Genomic DNA, 21,363 nt, shown 5'->3' on the forward strand with positions numbered 1-21,363 from the left:
TGTTTGTTTACAATATGCAAAAATTGTGCCATATTTCAAAAATTATGGCTAACGTCAGTTTTGAAAAAACTGATTTGCTAAGAGTTTGGCCAGAAATCTTGAAAAAAGAAGCATGTACTCAGTTACAAGAAAATCATCTGCACATTTTTAAAAAGTTTTTTTTTTTCAATCTAATTAACTTTGTAACTATTTAAATTCCCAATCAAACTATGTTGGTCAAATTCAAATTGTAATATTTGAATTCAATCCACTAATTAAAAATGAAGTTAGTTTTCTTGAAGATCGATGATGGCACAATGAAAAGTTACTTGGACCACTTACTCTTTCCTAAGAGAAAAATCTAGTAAGATACCGACCGGTATTTGCTCATTCAAAATAAAGACTTCATACAAATGTCAGAACTTCAACCTTTCAAAGTGTGTGTATACTTGGCAAAATGGCCAAAAGCTTTGAATACAATATTTATCCAAAAAACTCAGTTTGAAACAAATCAAGTTACTGCAGTGAACTGTTGCTTTGAATTTGGACTAGTTTGACTAAATATGTTTGAAATTTTGCAATAATTCCCACTTCCTAATTAGAAAAAGACTAGTTACCGGTACGTGAAATTCCAATAAATTTTCAATCGCTTATTGTAACATTGACTTTCAGGCAACCATTAAATAGTGCAGTTTTGAGTTTGCACTAAATGTCTTGCAAAAAGTAGACGTTCTTAGAACTAGAAATACAATGTAGTGCTGCCAAAAGTCATCAAAGTACTCGGAATATCTTTTGTTACCCCTTGTGATCATTCTAACATACATTTGTGAATCTGATAAAAAGTTTGATGCGCAACAATACATAAGAAACAAGCTGCCAAATGTGGTCATGTTTGAACGTATAAATTAGTGAAACCTACTTGCAAAAATTATTTGCATTTTGCAATTGACATTTACTGAATTGGTGTCAGCCTTTACCAATTCACCTTTAATTGTGCATGTCTGTCTAAAGCTAAAACATACTTACAATTACTTGTAAAAATCTGACGACACACTCATGAGATGAACTGATTACTGTTCATGTTGATGCGATAAACGGCAGGGAGATTTCAGAGTTATATCATGGAGTTATTTATATAAATGGTGGTTGAGATAAATGCCCTAAAATCTTATTGCATTGGAAATATCAGAGAAAGCTGGCAAATTGTAATCTGTTTGTATTGCATTTCATTCAAAGGGATCAGAACCATGATGCAACAGTGAACAACGGAAATGTTGAGTGAGACAATCATAAGTAGATGTGAGAGCGATTTCTACTTTGGCAATTTTTGGAGTGATAGTTGGTATACAATTTCCATGGCAATACTTAGTAATTGAAATGGTTAATACGGCATTGACTTTGTCGGAAAAGTAAACTGATTGTTAAAGTTCATAAGGATCCTTATCATGTTGGAGTTAACCAAGTCATTTGTGATTATTTGGACTTGCAAGTTTGGGGAGTTAGTGTGCACTAAGATCAACTGATCATGAGTTGATGTAGATAGAGGGCGACTCGCTGGACTTGTCGGTGTCTGTGGGCGGGGAACACCATGCGTGCACGCCTCGGGGGACTTGTATGCGTTGGGTTTTTTTTTTGGTCAGCTCAAGGTCAAGTTCAAGACCAAGTTCAAGTTCAAAGCCAAGGCCAAGTTCAAGTTCAAGGTCAAATAAAAAAAAAATACAAATTAACATGTCTCACTTGTATTTTATTCCGATAGCAAATAAGTTTTTATTTCAAATGAAATAACCAGAGGGCGCCATTTACATTAGAATATTTTTTCAAGTTCCCCTTGGCACAAAGAGGGCGCCCCAATATTTTACAATTTTAACTTATTTAAAAAATCAAGTTAAAATACGCAAAGTTCAACTTAAACTTTTCGGTACTATGAAGGGTGCCCTCTTGTGCCAAGAAAAAATTTCAACTATTTTTTTTGAAGGACGCCCTCTTGTGACAGTTTTCATTTTAAAATTTAGTGTCCCATACCGAAGTGGGCAACCCACACATTGCCATCTAAAAAATAAATAGATCACAAGAGGGCGCCCTTCAAAAAGTTTTTAAGTTAAACCCCAATCAAGACCCCCCCCCCCCCCACTCTCCGACATCCAAAGGACATATCTGCTGTCTACTTAGATCAAATTTGCAGCAAGTCTTAGATAATGCGTTTGTTTCTTCTCGCAAACATAATTATTGCAAACGAAAAACGTGTCTTGAGAAAAAAATCTTAAAAATACAACTTAAATTTTTCTAGTTTTCAAATTTCAAATTGCCAAATTTGTACTTTTTCCTTGAAATACTGAAATCCACGAATAGCTTAAATTTTTTTCGCTGTTTCTGCAGTAAATTGTGTCAAATTAGCCCTTCTTGTATACTTGTATAACCAATTTCTTTTGAATCGTAGCATAGAAAATATGGAATTTATCCAACAGGATATGATAGCAATGTTCTGTGCTGCAAACTTGTACAAATAGACAGCAGATATGTCCAAAAGAAAAACACCATCACACCACAGAAACCTCATTTTAATTAAAGTAGCAAATGAATCTACAATGGCACATTATAATATATTACCTTACCAATAAATATTACCTTGCCAAATACATTCAATTTGTGACTAAAGGCATGATATAAAAATACAAAATGTTACATTCTTTACCTCAATAAAAATTGGTCATGCATTGTTTTTTTTCTTCTCATTAATAGAACTCTTTTCTCTGAAATGTCGGAAACAGATTCATTAACAGTTAAGTTGATAAAATATTTCATGATTTCAAAGTATATATTTAAACAAATGGTATCACTGCCATCCAAAATTATCAAAAATCAAGCAGTAAAAAGGATACAATGGCAGAGATCAAACAGAACATCATCACATCCGAATTCAACTATTAATGTGTTATTAATATAATCTGCATACCTCTGTTTACAATTTAACATTTATAAAACTGCCAAATTGATCAATTTATATTGATCAATGATTATAATGTGCCATTGTAGATCTATACAATTATCAATTTTCAGCTTAACTTTTTTTCAGTTAAAGACAACAGCCCAGGCACATGTCAACAAATTTGTCTGTTTTAGACCTTCATTTTGAGTTACAAACACTCGGAATCAAAAATGAAAAGTCTAGAGAGCATCACAGTTAATGCAATTCATAAGGTTTGTACTTTTGCACGAGTTCAAACTTTACGTCTTAACAAAAACGTTATAAGGAGTGGAGGGTTTTTTGGAGGGGTGGGTTGTAATGTGCTTATCCTTATTAATTTTGAAAACATTTCAGACTTTTGTGACATGTGCCTGGACAACTAATTCAAATTAATCAATCATAAGAGCAAACCCTTGGCAATGAAAGTACATGTGCTGCCTCACAATAGTTGGGAAAAACATGAGATAACAATTGAAGGATTGCATGGCAAAGAACCTCACTAACTCACAAAAGAGTTTCGTTACATGGTTCTAACTGCGAACTTTTCTTATTGGAAAAAGGTGATTTATTCTTGTCTGGTATTTCTCTTTCCTTGCTTAAATTTTTAGACTCGGAATATTATCTTGTATGATTGGATTGGGACCTCTCATTGCCAAGGATTTGCTCAAAGTTTGCTCCAACAGCAGCCACTTGATCCAGTCCAGCCAAGTCCTGTCAGCAGTCTTCCAAATGAGACCAAGGAAACCTCCACCAGGACTCAGCATCTCAGTCATGTGATCAGTCATCTGATGAGGGAAAACAAATTATAAGCCATCAGAGTGTCCTGAAGATTGAAATTAGGTTTAGATCAAGTTACAATATCTGCACGTCAAACGGCTGGTTTTAACACTGTCTTATCGTGCCCGAAGTTTTTTTTAAATTTAATTGCACGAGAACTATTGCGGGAAAACAATGCATGCATGTCTGCATGAAATTGTGACGAAATTTATATTAAAATAATCACGATATTAAGCTTCAGATTGTGAGTTAAGGATGAAGTAAAGGGAATAAAGACATTCATTTTTTCTTAGCAAGAGCCATAATTATTCTTGGCACCACATCTGATTTTTGGAATTTATTTTAAATAATAATTCAGTAAAAGATATCCATTTTATGAATTTGAAATAAAGTTTTGAAACTTCTTTCTAATTAGCTGATGAGAGAAGCTTTCAATGAAACGGTTACAAAAATAAGGGTCAAAACCAGCCGTCTGAAGACGCCCTCTCTAATGTCACTAGCAATTGGGCTAAAGACATTATAAACACAAAAGATACACACATAGCTCACTTTGGTTGCAATCCCCACAGTACAGATTGTTAGTTTCAAACAAGCAAACTGAACCCAGGATTAAAATGAAAATTAAAATGAAAAAAAGTGTGTTTGTTTCGTAAAAACATTAAACAATCAATTTACTGACAGCGTGGTACAAACTACTTTGAGAAGCCAAAATTCAACGTCTAGAATACTTTTTTTCTCGAGTCGTTCAGGAAACCTTGCCAATTTAGTCGTAGTGTGCCAGGCTTGGATCTCAGGAATAACTTGCATGAGCAAGGGGAAAGAGGAGGGCAAGGGACAGGGCATGATGGGTCTTTGATGATGGTAGTTACAATCAAGCAAGTCTTTAGAAAGACGCAGTTGGGACAGGACACGATGGGTCTTTGATGATGGTAGTTACAATCAAGTAAGTCTTTAGACAGACACATTTAAGACAGGACATGATGGGTCTGTGATGATGGTAGTTAAAATCAAGCAAGTCTTTAGACAGACACAGTTGGGACAGGACACAATGGGTCTTTGATGATGGTAGTTATTTAAAGCAAGTCTTTAGACAGACGCAGTTGGGACAGGACATGATGGGTCTTTGATGATGGTAGTTATTTAAAGCAAGTCTTTAGACAGACGCAGTTGGGACAGGACATGATGGGTCTTTGATGATGGTAGTACAATCAAGCAAGTCTTTAGACAGACACAGTTGGGACAGGACACAATGGGTCTTTGATGATGGTAGTTATTTAAAGCAAGTCTTTAGACAGACGCAGTTGGGACAGGACATGATGGGTCTTTGATGATGGTAGTTATTTAAAGCAAGTCTTTAGACAGACACAGTTGGGACAGGTCATGATGGGTCTTTGATGATGGTAGTTGCAATCAAGTAAGTCTTTAGACAGACGCAGTTGGGACAGGACATGATGGGTCTTTGATGATGGTAGTACAATCAAGTAAGTCTTTAGACAGACACAGTTGGGACAGGTCATGATGGGTCTTTGATGATGGTAGTTACAACCAAGCAAGTCTTTAGACAGACACAGTTGGGACAGGACATGATGGGTCTTTGATGATGGTAGTACAATCAAGCGAGTCTTTAGACAGACGCAGTTGGGACAGGACATGATGGGTCTTTGATGATGGTAGTTACAACCAAGCAAGTCTTTAGACAGACACAGTTGGGACAGGACATGATGGGTCTTTGATGATGGTAGTACAATCAAGCGAGTCTTTAGACAGACACAGTTGGGACAGGACATGATGGGTCTTTGATGATGGTAGTTGCAATCAAGCAAGTCTTTAGACAGACACAGTTGGGACAGGACATGATGGGTCTTTGATGATGGTAGTTACAACCAAGCAAGTCTTTAGACAGACACAGTTGGGACAGGACATGATGGGTCTTTGATGATGGTAGTTGCAATCAAGCAAGTCTTTAGACAGACACAGTTGGGACAGGACATGATGGGTCTTTGATGATGGTAGTTACAACCAAGCAAGTCTTTAGACAGACACAGTTGGGACAGGTCATGATGGGTCTTTGATGATGGTAGTTGCAATCAAGCAAGTCTTTAGACAGACACAGTTGGGACAGGACACGATGGGTCTTTGATGATGGTAGTTACAACCAAGCAAGTCTTTAGACAGACACAGTTGGGACAGGACATGATGGGTCTTTGATGATGGTAGTTACAACCAAGCAAGTCTTTAGACAGACACAGTTGGGACAGGTCATGATGGGTCTTTGATGATGGTAGTTACAACCAAGCAAGTCTTTAGACAGACACAGTTGGGACAGGACATGATGGGTCTTTGATGATGGTAGTTGCAATCAAGCAAGTCTTTAGACAGACACAGTTGGGACAGGACATGATGGGTCTTTGATGATGGTAGTTACAACCAAGCAAGTCTTTAGACAGACACAGTTGGGACAGGTCATGATGGGTCTTTGATGATGGTAGTTACAATCAAGTAAGTCCTTAGACAGAAACAGTTTGAGGTATTTCGTCATCAATCGGTACGCAAAAATATTCCTGATATGGCAAGGAAACCATGTGGATTTACCAATACCGTTCAAGACTGATAGACGTGCATTATTAAGTTGACAGAGTTAAAGACTGCATCAAAATTATCTTCTTAGCGATGACTCACCATAATTTACCCCCCCCAAAAAAAGTTTAAAAATAATAAATGCTCTTTTCACAAAATCTTACATGGAAGCCATGTGGATTTACCAGTATCGTTGAAGACGTGCATTATTAAGTTGACAGAGTCAAGGACTGCATCAAAATTATCTTCCTAGTGATGACTTACTATAAAAGGGTTAACCCCCCCCCCAAAAAAATACTGTTATTAAAAAAAAGAAATGTTCTTTTCACAAAATCTTACAGTTAATGCTAATAACTTATATTCTCTCAACGAATGGTTTCAAAATCCAGACATCAATGTATCGCAAAATGGGCCTACTTATTTTGTATATTTAAAAAAAATATTTTGTATATTTAAAAGCCTAAAGTATAGCACAATTATTTTTTCAGATTTAGAAATTCTACAAACTAATTCAAGTAGAAATTAAGCCCAGGTTCCCCCACTGAACCTCAGGCACATAAGAAAATTCCGCTAACTTGAAGAATAAGGAAAGAATCAATAAAGAATTTAAAAAAAAAAAAAAAAAACCACATATGTCCATTTCAAGAAAGTGAAAACTTTGCACAGTTATGAAACGTTACTTAAATAACATTATTGTAGGCTGTTTTCGCAAGATTCCTCCCCCATCAATTCCAAACATGTACATGAAAAATGATAACACCTCCAGTTTGCATAACTTTGCAAGTATAAAGTAAAGCTTAATTAGTTAGCCTATCAACCTGCAAGTTACAATAAAATACTAAATAGGTATTACACAATTGCATTTTTTAATACTTCTAATCTAACAGTCCAAGATGATCAAATTTTAATGATTTTTCACAGCCTAGGGGGTTTAGGGTTAATATAAAATACAGGTACCTTAGCATAAAAAAATACCGTATATTAAATCAAACATCAGCACATGTTGAAGAGGAACAAATAGCTCCTAAAAATTTTCAACTTTCGACTTTCTGACCACTCAAACCTCAAATTGTAATGTTACAATTATAGCAGCATTTTAATTTCAATACTGGCCCTACCACTATGCCAACTGGGCTCCCAAACCGCAGTATGGGGTTACGCCATCTCCAGTTACCAAGGTAATAATTACCTAGGCAACACCCTGATGTGAGGTTTTTCCAAGGATCAGGCGCCTCCTATAATGAAATACTCAGAATGACCAAGAACCATCTTTCACCACTGTTAAAATACCAGAAACAAGTACCATGAACCAGCTTCAGAATATCCTTCTGGAATATCTTTGCAGATTTTTCTCTCCTCAATGGTCGACACAGAGAACAGATTGTACTCAGCTGCTACTAATGACCACTTTGGTTTAAACAATTTCTGGAATTTGGAATGTCAAATTCTCCAGATATGAACCTTTCTTGTAACTGATCAGCTTTGACAATTCTGCAGCTCCTGAAATCAGTTTCATCTTCAATGACAAACTTTTCAGGTAATAATCAAGACCAGTAACAATGACTACAAACAGCAATCCACCTTCTCCACAACCAATCAACTTTATCTGCTATTAGTCAGTCCACTGTTGACTTCTAGCTGTTGTGATGTTCTCCTACTTTTCATCGCAATAGCAATGATTCAATGAACGATCCTTACTTTCATATTGTCGAAGGTACAAACATTTTCAATAGCAACATCTATGATCTGCGATGTTCCAAAATGATGAAGTGATTTTTCCACAAATGTGATATTATAATCTAATCAACTATTGTTTGACCAGTCACAGACAGTCAAAATTCAATCCTCTTCCCCTGCTATGCCTTTTACACAGGCTAGTCACCAACAGTCAGATCATTATTTCTTATAGGCACTGAGACCATCAAATTCACTCAACAGACAAAATCAGGTAATCAGCTGGCTGATCAATCTCCTTCAGTCAAGGCATAGCTGCATCAGGTTTCATAACAATCACAGCCAGTCAACCCTGCTTTAGAGCAGGGAGCACTCAACTACTAAAATCAGTCACTTGTATGTTGATTGCTGGGCTGGCCTTGTTGAAATTGCCAGCCAGAGAGGGAGGGACAACAACTCATCAGATTCCTCCAGCAATTACATCTGCCGCTACAAATGACAGCCATCAACATTTATCAAAGCTGTCAGCTGATGTTTCAAACAGTGTTCCACTGCCATGAACTATATCAGCTTTTTTGGGTGTAAATCAAGAACTTTACGGATATACGCCATGTGAAGTAATGAACTCAAAAAAAGGGAAGCATGGTTTAGACAACCAGAGCTATAACTCAGTGTTTAGTCGGTATTTAAAAAAAAAAGTTCTGTTTAACTCATGCTCCTAGTCACCACTGGTGATAACAACATTCTGGCACTGGCTTCTATGATCAGTAAAGTTTAAACACTGTGATTCCAAAACAATGCTCTCCACAAACCATCACCCTCATCAGTGGTCATGATCAGTTAATTTGAAATTCAGTGATCATCCTCTTAATTAGTTACCGAGGACTGCTTTTCCACAACTGATCCATATTCTAATCACTGCTCAACAATGATCTTGATCTGTAATGATTAAATACTGAATTGCATTTGCAAGTTTTGCATCTTATCTCACCAATCACATATTAAATCAATGAAAACTTCCGTCAGTGAATTCTCAATCAGTGACAACACTTGATCCTTTCTCATAACTGACCGAGTGACACTATAGCAATTAGTTGTCACTAAAACTGACCCATTGTCTCTACATAAATTTCCAATAGTGGAGGTCAATAAATAGATCAATTTTCTAACTTCACTTTAAGTTGCATTCCACATAATCTTCACCAAATTTGTTTTTTTTTACTTTTTGGTGTGCTTTTTTTTGTAATATTGTATTAATACATTTTCATCTTGTGTGTTTTATTCCAACCAAGTATCTCCTTTTTTCCTTTTTCTAGGGACGTCTTCAAGCCTCTGGAAAAAAAGGGTTTTGTTTTTGGGCACTTTGCAAGCACACCAGCTCCCGGTCCATACACTATCAACACTGATTGTGGGGCGGGAACCAGCTTACCCCACAAGAATTATTGTCCTACAGCCAATAATTCAAAATTGTAATAAATCAATTTCTAAACATGGGCCATAAATCAAATTAGTTTTGCCCAGTTTTGCCCGGTCAGTGTCTCATTCAAAATGTTTGTATTGCTAGGAAAAACACAGAAAATGCATCTTTAGGTTTAAAAATGTATTTTCAATGTCGTTACCGTTAAGCGTACGAAACTACTTTATTCTACTATTTACTACAGTTTATTCTACTGGAGGCAGAATAAACATCACAATGACACTTTGATTAAAATCAATGTCATCAGGCCAAAACAAAATTGTGTGTTCACTGTAACGGCTTAAAAATTATCCAGGTTGGTAGGAAGGAAACCAATTAATTTTGTAATTTGTTTACATTTGTCCATCAGTCATTTATACTTCATTGGTTTCCTCTTAGACACCCACTTTTAACTATTGGAACTTGGTTTAATTAACCTGTTTTACTGTTCAATCAACAGAAAACATACAAAACTTGTTTATGTTCCAAAAATACTTCGTTTTTAATTTTTGGCCAATGAGGTCAGTAACTTGACGTAAAAAAATAGAGGGAGGTCGGGTAACTGTAAACACACAATTTGTTATTAACCTTAACCATTGCACTTTTTCTTTTTTTATTGGGGGATGCTTTCTGATCTTTGGCACAATTTGCTAAATTGAATTTCAAGTAATATGTGAAGATTTTCAACTGAGCTAAATATTTTAAATTTATTGAAGAGCATGGGCGTCCCCAGGATTTTTTCTAGAGGGGGGCAAAACACACTTTCCCAAAAGAATTCCTAAGTTTTCAAGCATTTTCTCGATTTATCTTTTTTCGAGGTTGGGCAGGGACATTAGCCCCCCCCCCCACACCCCTAAGGGGGAAGCGCCCCCTTGCCCCCCCCCCCCCCCCCCCCGACGCCCATGTTGAAGAGTTTATTTCCAAAATGTGATATTTCCAAGTGAAATAATTTGATGGTTATGAAACCATATAGAACATATGAGCACTGTTTCTAAACTATATTTCTTGCATTATAACAGTCATCGAAACTGACTTTGGGCAGCCATGAGAAGGCAGGATTCTAAAAGATAACAAAATGGTGTACAGGGTGGTTAAAAAAAGGACACCCACATTTTGACAACAATTTTCACCTATTTAAAAAAAAATATTTTTAACTGTCGATAAGTAGCTATTAAAGTACTGGCCTTTAAGCAAATATGATGAAAAAATCATTGCATTGCACATTTCGTCGTTGAGCTATGCTAATTTGAACATTTCATATGCGAAACCTGTTTGTCCACGGAGGTATACATTCCCTTCGCTTGACTGAGCTCAGCTATTGATGCTTTACTTGCAAGGACATGACATTTGATTGTTATGTTATGTAATGTTATTCAACAATGAACTTAAGCCAACAGCTCCTTGAGTAGATGATCTTAACACTGACATGATTAATTGTTACCAGGGCAAAATATATTTTGGTGCAAAGGTTTTTCAAATTTTTATGAACTACGAAAACGTCCAAATTACCCGTGGACAAGACTGATTTTGGTGACTTGTATTCAAATTAGCATAATATCACTATTTTGGCGACTTTTACTAAACTTTTTTCACCATGCATGGTTAAAGGCCTGTACTTTACCACTATGTGAAAAAAATATTTAAAATAAGTTCATTAAGTAGGTGAAAATTGCTGTCAAAAGTGGGTGTCCTCTTTTTAAACACCCTGTATATCGTCTTTTGGAAATGAACTCTTCATGTTTGTTTTCTGTCAAAAGCGACATTATGCAAAATTATAAATAACTGGGCTGATTAGTTTCGAACTAAAACCTCTTACTACCACTATAGGCTTACACCAAACCTTTTTTTTTTTTAAATTAAGTTCTTTCCAAAGCACCCCGGAAACCAACAATTCTCCACAAACATATTTTTAAAACATTTCAAACATGTGTTAACCAGTTCACGTTGGATGGCGTGTATACACGCAAAAGTTATGTGGTAGGCCCTATTCGGCAGGAAATATCGGTCTGCAACCCACTTGCAGCAAGTGAGGCCAGAAATATCAGGGTGTACTACATTTGTGTACCCGCAGATAACGGCCTGAACCCGTCTGGCATCGAGGTTCATGAAAACAATCCTGCACCTGGGTCCGGTCAATGTCAAAATAATCCCGGCGCGAACTGGTTAACAAATTTGTTCATGCAAACATTTTTTTGAAGTTTACAAATCATTCCAAATCGGGTTGTTTTCCACTCTTGGGGAATTGTTTGTGGCTATAGCAACCAAATTTAGGAAACGTTTTGCATATATATAGGTGTTGCTATTTAAGTAGTAATTAATAAGTCCTACATGTACCACGGTTAATTTTTAGAGAAGAGAGTTATTTTGACTCGGATTTGTTTAATCACACTATAAGTTTTGCGATAATTGATGTCTGGAGATTGAGAACTTGTTTGTATCCAAATGAAGAGTTGCATTCCCTGTGCTCTTCAATAAATCTGATTTCTTTTTCATGATACATTTTCATCTTGTATGTTTTGTTCCAACCACAAAACTCTGTTTTCTTTTTCTGGGGGAATCCAGTGAGATCCTCTGAAAATGGCACTATTTTAGGCACAAACAGATCCTGGTCCATCAGAACTGATTGTGGGGGCCAGAATCAGCATCTACATCTGTTAAGTAACAACTGATTCAATAACTAAACGTGAGCCGATTTTGTTTGGTTAATGTCTCATTCACAAGTGAAAAATGTTCGTATTGCTAGAAAAATAGTAATTTAGAAAAGGACTCTATGGGTGGGGGATGAAATTTGAAAAAAAGCACAGAGAATGCAACTTCAATTTAATGTTTGACCAAATACCATAGTCAAACATTCATGGCTAGAATTTGTCAATAAAATTAAGATAAGAAATTGAAACTTTTCACTCAATCTAAGACAGCAAAGAAAAAAGAATAAAGCGTTTGTTAGATATTTTACATATTGCATGTTTCTTGATCTTTATCAGAACTAAGCAAAGCATGGCATTAATTGAAAAAGTAAGGGGGTATTTACCCCCCCCCCCAATATTTTATAAAGACTACCCTTTTCCATTTAAATGCCATTTTTTTCACCAATGCCTTTTTTGTTTGTTTAAGAAGTGCCCTTTTTTCCTGAACAAGTGCCCTTTTCAAAAAGAAGTGGTGCCCTTTTTTGTGCCCCCTTCCGTCAACATTTCACCACGGATGTGCAAGTTCCCTTTTCAAAAAATGTTAACCCCCCCCCCCCCCCAAATAAAAAAATGACTGTGCTACGCCACTGTCATGTATGAAGCTGTGACAACTGACAACGAAACAAAAGTTCCTCAAGCTGAGCCATCAACAACAAAGTATCACTAGCTAAACTAATATTGATGCAAGTCCAATCAGCAACTAACTACAATTTCTTTTGAATTTCAACAATTCAAATCATCAGTCTTCAAAGCCTTGATTAATCCACATTTTTCTGATCCATGTGTGATTCGTTTACGTTTGCCTTAAATTTCACATGGGAAACAACTTTTAAAAAGAGAATTTCTGGCACGGTTGATAAATCTTTATCTCCCCAAAGTGCCCATTGATTTTTTTTTCACTTAAAAAGTTGGATCGTGAGTGGAGACCTCAATCCACAGTTTTGTTCAAAATGGTATGACACATTCAAGTTTGTTTGTTTTGGGTTTTTTGGAGAGGGGGGGGGGAACAGGATGAGGGAATAATTATGATAGGACAGTAATTGCAAGGTGTAGAGGTTGGCTTCTATTTAGTCCAAGAAAAGACTAGAGAAGCTATATAATAGCAACCTAGGGTACACCCAAGGCAGAAGAACAAGGAGGCATGTGTATGGAGACATACAAGGAGCTGCAAGAAGTTCAGTCAAAGTTCCCCAGATATTAAAATTACAGCACTTATTGTAAAAAGAGGGAATCATAATAACTGCAATACTTCGATCCATTTGCCTCAAATTTCACATAGGAAACAACTTTTAAATGAGAATTTCTGGCACAGTTGATTAATCTTTATCTCCTTAATTGACCGTCAATTTTCAAAAAATTATTGATTTTTCACTTAAAGAGTTGGATCGTGAGTGGAGACCTCAATCCACAGTTTTGTTCAAAATGGTATGACACATTCAAGTTTGTTTGTTTTTGGAGGGGGGAACAGGATGAGAAATTGCAAGGTGTAGAGGTTGGCTTCTATTTAGTCCAAGAAAAGACTAGAGAAGCTAGATAATAGCAACCTAGGGTACACCCAAGGCAGAAAAAGAAAGATGAATGTGTATGGATACAAGGAGCTGCAAGAAGCTCCGTCAAAGTTCCCCAGATATAATTTTTTTCCAGCACTTATTGCAAAAAGTAATTATTGGGATATTTCAGTCAGAAACATAGAGACAGAAAATCATTAAAATATCATATTTTTTTTACAATAAAAGAAAGAAAAGAAGCTTATATACATTGGTAACCAATGCATTTATAATGTAAGGTGTGCCCCTACATTTGTATAAGCTTTGGATTTTAAAATAATGTCTCCATCTTTATATAGAAACTTTATGGTTCTTTTACTCTGCTCTAGATGGAAATAAATGTCACTGAATTGAATTGAAACAAGATCAGACAAGAATGGGAAAAGAAAGATGAAGTAAAGATGGAGACGAATAAAGAATAAATACTGAGGGCTGAGTACCAAAGAAATGGTTGCCCAAAAGGAAGGGAGGGGATGACTCTCAGAGGTGACTAGCAAGCAGCTTACATGACCCTGTCTGCTACAATGTGACTGACCATCCACATTAAAATTATGTGCACAAGACCGACAAACTACATGTACATGAATGATCCTAGCAATGTACTTGCCATGAGTCAGAGGGACTTTGTAATCAATGGTAAGCACCAACTCACATTAACCAAGACTTTGGACACATGATGGAGCAAATAATTAAGACTTCGGTTGTACATCATTTGGGTTTTGTATTCTAAAAGGGATCATTTTCAAACTTTATTCATTCCTATTTTGTGATCCACGAGACTGACATAGCCCCTTCATGACCAGAGAAGTGCAAAAAGATTTGTATGACCCATCTCTAATTAACCCTTAGGACACCCTTTGATTAGACAATATACAGTGTAAGTGCAAAATTCTACACAGGAATAGTTGCATGTGATAAAAGTTGGGCTTTTGGTTGTTGTACTACAGTTAAGCAGAGGAAATTAAGGACTAAAAGATCTAGCAAACTTGGCAAATGCACATAGGATGAGGAATTGATAAAATTGTTTTTGTGTATTTGGAAAAGAAGCCAAAAATTAGCCATAGATTGAAAGGGAAAGCAACAAGTATTGAACTAATTGTCAGCTACATGTTATCCTGATCCAGACTGGCACCTACAATTCACTAACAGCATATAGTCCTGTTCCCTATTAAAATGGCGCACTTCGAAGCCCACCCAACTTTCCTTGTGTAGTTTTGCCAAACTTCTTTGTTGACAAACCTCAAATTCATTCAGTAAAATACAAGTACTTTTACCTTATTATTATGCTTGCTATTTAACCCTCTGTGAACAATTTCGGTTTCATAAAATTTCATCCGAAATTCAAAAACGGTAGCGTCCGGAAATTGGGCACAAATCGGCGGAGTGTTCCCTAACGTGGCGCACTTGAATAAATCTCGGAAAATTCCAAATTAACATTTAAGAATTTAAATAATTATTATCTCTACTTACATACCCAGCCAGATGTTTGTCAGAAAATGTTTTTCTTATTTTTTGGGGCATTCTCAAAGGGTTCACTTCGCACTTGAAAATAAAATCGGAAAATCATGCCAAAAGAAAATTTTCTTCTGACTTTGTTACGGGTAAATAAACTCGCAATTTATGAATAGGAGTGTTTAGAACTTGATGAAATTTCTCTTTCTGTGAAATTTTAGTTAAATCTTTTGCTCTAGCTAGGCGCTACAGGCAAAAAATCAAAGTGTGCCACGTTAGCGGCTGCGCCACGTTAGGGTACATCAATAATACATCTGTAGCTTGCTTAAATCTATCATCATGCTGACTCAATATTGTTCTCAAACATTGACAGAAACAAGAACCATTTTCACTTCATTATCTGTCAGCAAATGATTATCAATATCAAAGTTGATGGTTAAGATGAGTATTTTCTTTTACCAAAATCTTCAACCCTCATCAAACAGGTAGCTCAGAGATTGAAAGTGTCAAAACTTTTCTAATCAATGATTTAAGAATGTTTAAATTTTGTTATAAACAAGGGCAGAATTGTTTGAGAAAATTGCATATTATGCAGTGACAGAAACTACATTTTTACATGTTCAGAAAAAAATCTTTTCACGTATTTCAGTTTTCAGAATCAAATATCAGGTAAATGAACTCAATAATTTTGAAGACTAAATGAAATCAATATGAAATGAAACAACTAAAAGCCGATCTGTTCTAGCAACCAAAGATAGAGTATGTGTGTACAATTTGCCACCCAAAATTTTTGAGAATATGTAGCAACAGTTCATAGGCATATAGGATCATTTGCTGTTCATGCATACATTGTTTCGAATATTAACATCACTCAAAATCAAAAAGAAGAGTGTTCAAAACCTAATATGTGGAAGTTTCAGATATTTCACTTTTTAATTCATTTAAGAAAATATTGAAAAACCAAGCATGACGTTTTGATCACTAAACACCATTTCGTCAATAGTACTCTTTATCAAAAAAAAACCCAGTGAATTGATCGTTGGAAATCATGTACATTTCTTAATTTCTTTGAAATGACAGCAAGCTATACAAAATAATTTCGTGGCGTGTTTAGTACCAGTACGATCTTTAATTTAATCGAAGTAAGCATTTGTATAATAGTATGGGAGGTTAATTTTGGGGCAACTACAAATGATCCTATATGCCTTTAAGTAGTTTGGAGAAGAACTCTTCAATTAATAGTTGTTTTTCACTCAGATCTCTCCTATGATACACAAAACCTGCTCCATCAAGTTAAGAACATGTGCACTAGCTGTACTGTAAGAGGTTGGCAGCAAAAGAGAACTTGAATGTACAATTGCAATGTGACAGTTTTATCTGCTTGCAAACAATTAGGAAAGTCACTGGACACTTAATGCAAATAATTCAATTTTATTGCATTTGTCTTTGACAGTCCACACAAATGAAATTTCTTCTTATGTTTATATAAATCAAATCACACATAATTCTTTTGAGGGAGATTTTCAATTCCTCTGTCTTTCAGAAATGATTGTCATGATCGTTGCTGAGAAATTGTTTTCATTTCTCTTTCTTCTCCAAATTACAATATACTGTCCAGGATGCTGTTGGGGAAAAGTATCAAAGTTTGTTTCAATCAGAATGTTGAGGACAACAATCTTATTCACAAGAATCAAGTTCGAGAATTATGGTCTTGTGCGGACAAAATTTCATTTACAAATGAAATCTGAGGTTCTTTGGTGCACATTGTGATGAGTTTTGATGGAGCAGGTTGTATTCTTGGTTTGACTCACCCTTAAGGTCATCTCAGTCATCATGGTGATGATCATCCAGCCTGCCCTGCCTAATCTAGGCACTTCTTTCATATGGCGTGTAGGCCAAGGTAGACATCCAGGCCAGGGCATCATGGGTTATGGTGTGGATGGCTTCGATGCCGCCAGGGAAAAGCCTCAGCAGGCAGTCATTCACGATAGTCTAGGCACTGGTCTGGTCCAATCCTGCCTAAGCATGGTTTGCAAAGGTAAGTCTCTTCTGAGGAAAGATTTAAAAACCAACAGTCAAACCTTCATTTGCTTTTCAATTCCTCAGTCAGCAATGAAAAGAAAATCAGAAACTGAAACTGAGAGTGATTTGTCCTTTGAAAATTCAAAAGGGATCAGGGTTTTGATTGAATGTTATCTCATATTATCCATTTGTGGACAATGGTAAAAATATGGACAAAATAGGGAAGACAGTGATTCCTTGGTCCAACAAGTTTCCTGATAAAGTGATATTCTGTCTTTGACACATTTTAATATGAAGAATTCATTGAGAACACTCACCAGTTTGGAGCACTCAATCATCCTGAGAGAAGCCAGAGAAGATGTGTTGATGACCTCAGGATGGTGCCTCATCCATCACAGACATCCTGAGCTGCCTGTCTGCACCTTGGTTCCCATGGCAGAAGATCAATAGGTACCATCTATGTACACAGCATCTGTCCAGATACAGCCTCCCATAAAGACGCGCTACATGGCAGATACATGTATGAGATTGAAGATGGAGTGAACCGCAAGCAACTCATGGAGCAACTAAGTTTGAGTTTTGAAAGTAAAGACCAGTCAAATCTCAGTTCACTGGTTTTCCTGTGCATGTAAAACTTGAGCGCGGTGAAGGCCTTGAAAATGAAGGTGCGGTCATGGCGGTTGATTTTCAAAAGAGCCGTCTCATTCTCACCAGGCTCGACAACTTCAAGTACTCCGCAGGTCCTGGCCCACGATGAATCCTTGCTGAGTCCTTAGTCAGCGATGAGGCCTCTGTTCCTGGAGTCAAAATCCTTGTGAGAGATGATTATTTCGCAGGCTTTTTGCAGTGCAGTGCACTCGCTAGGCTGGTGGAAAACTCAATAACACTTGCGTGGCATGTGTATTGCACTGGTTTGGCCTCACTAGATAGAGGGCACTTGCGAATGTGTGTACAGTAAATGCGGTAGATAAAATAGGTTTGGGGTCCTTCCCAAAAAACCGACATCATAATTATCTTAACTCATATCATAATTATCTGATGCCGCCCGTCCGTAGCCAGTGCGGGTAAGGGGGTATTTGTTCACTATTGTGCGATTATACACGGTTAGCCAGAAAGAAAGCTACCCAAATCAATGATTTTGTATCTTTAAAAAAAGATTTGAAACTTCAATGAACATGTCTGAAAAGAACATTTTCCACTCATTTAAAAACAAATGACTGCGATTGATCAATGCTATCTGGAGTTACAATTGACTTGTTTACGTTTCATTGTACTCAATAGGCATTAATCGGTTCATAGAACAATAATTGATACGTGGTTGACAGCCCAGTTTTGTGATCTTTTCAATGAAATAGACATAACTTAGGAATAAGTGTGCAAAACTATAGTATGCAAATTACGTGATTTTTTCGGATAAAAGTTAATAAGAATATCCCTACATTTTGTGTGTGAAATGAAGCAAGATTATTTCAAATTTGGAAACTTTCTTTTGACTCAATACGAAATTGCATAACACAACATGAAATAATCCTCATGTCCTCCATTATAAAGACTTAATGGAGATTAAAGTTGATCACCATTCCAAATGATCCAGCGAACAAACATCCCCTATTTGACAGCTTTAGTTCGGGAAATTTCCCTTTATCAGGAAAACTTCCCTTAACAGGATCACCACCGGGAAGGTAGCTGTCATGATCCCATGTTAGTAGAGAGCAGAAGGAGGGGGGGGGGGGGGGAGTAGAAATTAGATGGTGCGTGCAAAATGCAAAGTAGGGGTGGAGAAGAGAGGAAACAGGGAGGAGAAAAGGTAGAAATGAAACGGTGCGTGCAAGTGACAGAAGAAATGAATAGAGGATGGAGGGAGAAGGAAAAGTAGACATGGACCAGTGCGTGCGAATGATGATAGAAAGGGGATGGACAAAGGGGACTGAAGGTGGGGATGGAGGGTGGGGATGGAGGTTGGGGATAAAGGGTAGAGGAAGGGGGGAGGGAATATACGGTGATGAGCCGGTCAGGAATCACCAGGGGGAGTAAGGGAAAGTCTTGTCTCAACTGTGGCTGCAGTGCAATGACCAGCTCCAGCGTTTCACAGTGAGATGCAACTCAACAGATGGAGGGACCATCTACTCAAGCAAATGGTTACTACAGAAAAGTCACTGTAAGCTTACCAATAGTCAGTTTGCTTGTGGTATAAATCAAGAGTACACAACTGAATAGCCAAATTCCCCTACCTTTTGGTGGGTGGGGTTTTCTATTGGAAATGGCAAAATAAGCACAGAAGCAGAGTCATTTATCAAGACATCTTGCAGTAAGCTAAAAAATTAAAGTTCAAATTACATGAAAACCACAACATTTGGGCAAACTCCCTCTTTTGGGGGTGGGGCACTATTCATAATTAGAGGGGTGGGAAAATAAAAAATAACAAAATAATACAATATCAATCCAAACCGATGTCATTTTTTTCTGATTTTGGCACATTTCAATTGCATTTCAATTGCATTTCAATTTGATGAAAGAGTAAGTGCAGTTTTGTAGTTTAAAAAAAATGGTACAATTTTTGATAAACAAAGTAATTTTGATATGGATGAGCACTTTTGTCCTTTAAATCCATTTTGTATCAATTACAGTAGATGCCAAAGTTTGACTGTCTATTCTCTGAATCAAATCCATCTCAAAAATGGGACACTTGAGGACGGATTGAAGAAAACGTTTGAAGGATTTAAAGGAAGGAATACATAATATTTTTGAGATTATAAGGATTTTTTTAAACAACTCTTGCTTTTACAAATTTTAACTTACTGTGTACTTCAAAGTTGAAAACCAAGTATTTTCGTCTTCATATTTTCTTGCATTTTAGTTTGGGAAAAGAATTGTGTTGACAAGTTTACTTTGTATTAAACTGTTGCAATGATGCATTGGGACAGTGTTTCCGAGGACGAATGTCTTACGGCGTGGGGTCCAGGGCCAGCTAAAGAAGCCCAGGAAGTTTTAGATTCCAGATGCTCTGTGGTGCAATCTGAGGTGTTTCCTGGCCCCTCTTCCCCTGAGTTATTTGAGCAAAATGTTTTAAGACACTCACCAATTTGCAGCACTCAGTCATCCTGAGAGAAGCCAGAATAGACTTTAGGATGTTGCCTCATCTCTCACAGACATCCTGAACTGCCTGTCCGCACCTTGGTTCCTATGGCGGACGATGAACAGGTAGGCTACGTATCACTATGTGGACAGCATCTGTCCAGATGGTTTCCCAAGAGCAAGGGCTACATGTATGGCAGATATGGGAGACGGGAACCAGTAGAAAGCCATGTTCCACCAAACTTTGAGATGAGATCAACTTCCCTCCTCTTGGCTGCAGTCAAAGAAAAATGATTTACAATTTGTGAAAAAAAAACAGAATATCAATCAGAATCAGAACGAAGTTCTCTTCATACAGATAAATAATAACAGCAGCCCTCTGACCTTATTGCAATTAATATCTTTTGAATGATTTTTGCACAATACAATGCCAAGCACTGTGGGAAGAAAAAAGGGGGCAATATCTGTGCCGTTTCTCTTCCCACAATACTCGGTGCAAATTCACTCAAGCAGTATTAGCGAAGGCTTATTTGTTTAGACTGTAAATTTTTCACACTTTTGTTATTAATAGGCCTCATTAGAGAACCGAATTTTCCCCTGGCAAAACAAAGAATTAAAAAAAAGAAAAAAAGAAAAGAAAGATATTTGAGTAAAAAAAAAATATGAATTAAAGAAATGTGTAAAAACTTACTAGGCCCTACTTAGGCATAAGTTACAAATAGTGTAGGTAGGGAATTGTTTTGTTTGGCCGCAATTGCTTTTGTGTACGATCATATAAGCTGGAGTTATCCGGCCCTACATTTTATCATTGGGTTGTCATTTAGGGCTGGAGGAAGTTTTTCACCAGCAGCATTGGCAGGTCCAAAAAAAAATTGAAGATCTGCAATTTTGTCCCCATTTTTTACTTCAAGGACCTGTGTAGTGGTTATGCCAGGCAAGGTTTGGGTGAGTTCCAGTGTGAAATTAGTGTCTTACAGGGACAAAAGTGCACATTTTCGAAAAAACATTTTTGGACCTGCCAATGCTGCAGAAAAACTTCCTCCAGCCCGAAATGACAACCCAATGATAAAATTTAGGGCTAGGTAACTCCAGCTAACGATCATATGGAGGCGTCTGCGTGTAATCAAGGGTACCCAGCCCTAAATTTTATCA

At 36.9% G+C, this 21,363-nt stretch overlaps 2 long non-coding RNA genes across 2 annotated transcripts in view; both read right to left on the reverse strand.

Annotated features, from left to right (window-relative positions):
• Positions 1–2,233: 2,233 nt before the first annotated feature.
• LOC119727476 lies at positions 2,234–19,250 on the reverse strand. The gene is made up of 3 exons (XR_005270969.1): positions 17,454–19,250; positions 16,926–17,163; positions 2,234–3,729 (listed from the first exon to the last, which is right to left on the reverse strand). It is a non-coding gene; the product is annotated as an uncharacterized LOC119727476 (long non-coding RNA).
• A 425-nt stretch (positions 19,251–19,675) lies between these two features.
• LOC119727479 overlaps positions 19,676–21,363 on the reverse strand; it is a 43,517-nt gene continuing 41,829 nt past the window's right edge. The window contains exon 5 of the long non-coding RNA XR_005270973.1: positions 19,676–20,485. This is a non-coding gene — a long non-coding RNA (uncharacterized LOC119727479). The remainder of the gene's footprint in view (positions 20,486–21,363) is intronic.

This window comes from Patiria miniata, unplaced genomic scaffold (genome assembly GCF_015706575.1).
Source record: "Patiria miniata isolate m_02_andy unplaced genomic scaffold, ASM1570657v1 HiC_scaffold_20, whole genome shotgun sequence".
NCBI lineage: Eukaryota > Metazoa > Echinodermata > Asteroidea > Valvatida > Asterinidae > Patiria > Patiria miniata.